At 34.3% G+C, this 4,541-nt stretch overlaps 1 non-coding gene across 1 annotated transcript; it reads right to left on the bottom strand.

The window, feature by feature from the left end:
* Positions 1–779: 779 nt before the first annotated feature.
* LOC114030282 lies at positions 780–895 on the bottom strand. The gene has a single exon (XR_003567590.1). It is a non-coding gene; the product is annotated as a U5 spliceosomal RNA (small nuclear RNA).
* Positions 896–4,541: the final 3,646 nt, after the last annotated feature.

Below are 4,541 nucleotides of genomic sequence, written 5' to 3'. Positions count from 1 at the left end.
AAATAGCTCCTAATAACTGCTTTAATTTCTTCATTGGTGGTAAATTCACCCTTTTAATTTTTGATACTGATAATTTGGTTTTCTTCTTTCTTTTTTAGTCAAATTAATCAATGATTTGTCTATTTTTTTTTCATAAAACTCCTAGTTTTATTTATTAGTTCAATGGTTTTCTTACTTCCAATTTTATTAATCTCATCTTTAATTTTCAGGGTTTTCAATCTGATGTTTAATTGGGGATTTTTAATTTGTTCTTTTTCTAGTTTTTTTTATTGTATATCCAATTCATTGATCTACTCTTTCTCTATTTTATTAATGTAAGCATTTAGAGATATAAATTTTTCCCTAAGTGCTATACTGCTTGGGGAATCTAGGTGGTGCAGTTGATAGAGTGCTAGGCCTGGAGTCAGGAAGACTCATCTTCCTGAGTTCAAATCTGGCCTCAGACATTTAATCGGTCACTTAACCCTGCTTGCCTCAGTTTCTCATCTGTAAAATGAACTGAAGAAGGAAATGCAAAACCACTCTAGTATCTTTGCCAAGAAATCCCCAAAATGAGGTCATGAAGAGTCGAACATGACTCAGTAACAACAATAACTATACTACTTTGGCTGCATTCCATAAATTTTAGTATGTTGCCCTCATCGTTGTTAACCTCTTTAATAAAATTATTTATTATTTCTATGATTTACTCTGTGACCCATTCATTCTTTAGGATTAGACTATCAAGTTTCCAATTAAATTTTTTTTGAATTTGTGTTTTTTTTATTAACAAAGTTATAAGCCTCACTTCAATGAAGCCTCAAAAAATTGGTTAGTAACTCATAATTGTTCCTCTCCATGGAAATCTTTAGTAAAAGGCAAAAGATTTATATGATCTGAAGAGAAACCAGAATATCCCAATTAATTTTTAATCTATGTTTCTATGGCCCCTTATTGAATCTAATTTTTATTGCATTATGGCAGACCTGCACAACCTATGGCCTATGGACTGCTTATAGCCCCTGGGCCTTTTACAGCATGCCAAAGGATTTCAGGTGGCTGGTGAAAAATGTAGAGGAAAACATCCTCTACATTTTTCATAGGCTATTTGAAATCCTTTGGTGTGCCTGTGGGCTGCAGGTTGTACAGGCTCGAATTATGGTCTGAAAAGGATGCATTTAATATTTCTGCATTTCTACATTTGGTTGTAAGGTTTTTATGCTGTAATATGCAGTCAATTTTTGTGAAGGTGCCATATATAGCTGAGAAAAAAGTATACTCCTTTCTATTCCCATTCACTTTTTTCCAGAGGTCTATCATATCTCACTTTTCTAAAATTCTATTCATCTCCTTAATGTCTTTCTTATTTATTTTATGGTTAGATTTATCTAGTTCTGAGAGGGGAATGTTGAGGTCCACCACTAGTATAATTTTATTGTCCATTTCCTCCTGTAACTCATTTAACTTTGCCTTTAAGAATTTGGATGCTATGCCATTTAGTGCACGTATATTTAGTATTGATATTACTGTATTGTCTATGGTACCTTTTAGTAAAATGTAGTTTCCCTGCTTATCTCTTTTAATTAGGTTAAATCTTGCTTTTGCTTTGTCTGAAATCATAATTGATACCCCTACTTTTTTGTTTTTTACTTTGGCTAAAGCATGATAGATTCTGCTTCAGCCCTTTATTTTTATTCTATGTGTGTCTCTCTGTTTCACATGTGTTTCTTGTGAACAACATATTGTTGGATTCTGGTTTCTAATCCATTCTGCTATGCACTTTTGCTTTATGGGTGAGTTCATCCTATTCACATTCAGAGTTATGATTACTGTATATTTCCCTCCACCTTATTTTTTCCTGTTTCTCCTTCTCTCTCTGTCTTTGTCTCTGTCTCTGTCACTTTCTTCTCCACCCCCCCTACCACCTTGGAAAAAAGATACAAAATTTTTGTAACAAATACACAGTCAAGCAAAACAAATTCCCATATCTGCCATGTCCAAAAATGTTACTCATTCTGCATATTTAGTCCATCACCTGTTAGGAGGTGGTGGGTAGTATTCTTCATCATCAATCCCCTGGAATCACGGTTGATCATTTTATTGAACAGAGTTCTTAAGTCTTTTAAAGTTTTTGTTTTGCCACTGCTTTTGTTTATCTTTACAGGACTTAGTGTAAGTGTATCTTGATCAAAGAAAAAGCTTGGCACACCTCCACAAACAGCCTAGAAAATGTTCCAGATCAAATTTTGATTGGGAAAGCCAAGAAAAAGTCACAGTGAGTCTTGTTTTTACCCCAGGGAATCATAGGAAGACAGACAGAGAGGTCAGTTGACTCTGGGCCTGAACAAAAAAATAAGAGAGCTTGATCGGTTAAACAGAATAGCTACACAATATACAGAAGCAAATGAGCAGAGTAATACAGTATTTGATAAACCCAAAGATCCCAGATATTGGGGCAAGAAATCACTATTTGATAAAAATTGCAAAGTAGTCTGGCAGAAAATAGACATAGACAAACATCTCACACTGTAAACCAAGAAAATCTCAAAATGGGTATAGAATTTAGATATAAAAGGTAATATCCTAAACAAATTAGTAGAGCAGGGAAAAAATTACTTGTCCAATCTATGGATAGGAGAAGAGTTTATGAACAAACAAGAGAGGTAAAATAGGAGGTAAAATGGATAATTTTGACTACACAAAACTAAAAAGTTTTTACACAAACAAAATCAATGCAGCTAAAATGAGAAGAAAAGCAGGAAGTTATGAAAAAAATATATTTGCAGGAAGTTTCTCTGACCAAAGTCTGATTTTTTAAAATGTAAAGGGATCTGAGTCAAATTTATAGGAATAAGAGTCATTCTCCAATCGATAAATGAACAAAGGATATGAATAGGCAGTTTTCAAAGGAAGAAATCAAAGCTATCAATAGTCATATAATAAAGCTCTAAAACACTAATTAGAGGAATGCAAATTAAACCATCTCTGAGGTACCATCTCACACCTGTCAGATTGGCTAAGAAGATAACAAAGGAAAATGACAAATGCTAGAGGAGCTGTGGGAAAATAGGTACACTAATAAATTGTTGGTAGAACTAACCAATATATCAAAAATGTCTGCCGTTATATGCATTGTTCCATACCCATGGTACCCCACCTCTACAAAAAAGTAGAGGATGTATCTTCTATCTCTTCTTTGGGACCAAGCTTGGTCATTATAAATTCTCAGCATTCAGTTTCAATTGGTTTGTTGTTTTCCTGTTTCTGCTTATTTCACTTTGCATAAGTTTGTAGGGTCTTCTCTGTACAGGCACACCTCATTTTATTGCACTTTGCTTTACTGTAGTTCACAGCACAATAAAGATATTGCATTTTTTGCAAATTGAAGATTTGTGGCAACTCTGTGTTGAGCAAGTCTATAGGTACCATTTTTCCACCAGCATGTGTTCACGCGTCTCTGTGTCTCATTTTGGTAATTCTTGCAATATTTCAAACTTTTTCATTATTATTATATTATGGTGATCTGTGAGCAGTGATCTTTAATGTTACTACTGTAGTTGTTTTGGGGGTGCCGTGAACCATGCCCATATAAGACTACGAACTTAATCGATAAATGTCGTGTGTTCTGACTACTTTGCCAACCAGACATTCCCATCTCTCTCCCTCTCCTTCAGCTTCCCCTTCCCTGAGACACAATACTGAAATTAGGCCAGTTAATAACCCTACACTGGCCTCTAAGGTTTCAAGTGAAAGGAAGAGTCAATAGATGCAGCAAATTTCATTTGCTTATTTTAAGAAATTGTCTTATTTTAAGAAATTGTCACAATCACCCCAACCTTCAGCAACCGCCACCCTGATTGGTCAGCAGCCATCAACATGGAGGTCAGACCCTTCACTAGCAAAAAGATTACAACTCACTGATGGCTCAGATGATGGCATTGTTTTTAGCAATAAAGTATTTGTTAATTAAGGTATGTATATTGGGTCTTTAGACATAGTACTATCACACTTAATAGACTGCAGTATAGTATAAACATAACTTTTATATGCACTGGGAAACCAAAAAATTCATGTGACTTGCTTTATTGAGATATTTGTTTTATTGTGGTCTAGAACCAAACTGACAGTATCTCCGAGGTATATCTATATTCATCATGTTCTCTGTTTCTTTTAATGTTTTTAATGTTTTCTTATTACATTTACATACCTCAATTTGTTAAGCTATTCCCCCAATTAATGGGTACTCACTTTGTTTCCAATTCTTTCCTACTACAAAAATGTTGTTCAAAATATTTTGGCATATATGTGGCCTTTATTTTTGTTCTTGACTTCCTTGGGGTATATGTCTAGCAATGGATCTTTGTGACAAAAGGTATGGACATTTGAATCACTTTCTTTGCATAAATCCAAACTGCTTTTCAGAATGGTTGTACCAATTCACTCTAAATCTACAAGCAGCATCCCTCAGTGGCAAAGTAATTTAATGAAGATCCAAGCATCTTCATTAACAGTGCATATGGCCTCAACATGCCAAGTATAATAAAGTTTTTTTTTAATGTTTT

This window comes from Vombatus ursinus, unplaced genomic scaffold (assembly GCF_900497805.2).
Source record: "Vombatus ursinus unplaced genomic scaffold, bare-nosed wombat genome assembly UNPS02014951.1, whole genome shotgun sequence".
NCBI lineage: Eukaryota > Metazoa > Chordata > Mammalia > Diprotodontia > Vombatidae > Vombatus > Vombatus ursinus.
Note: the sequence above shows the minus strand (reverse complement) of the source record. Positions and strands in the feature narration are given on the sequence as shown.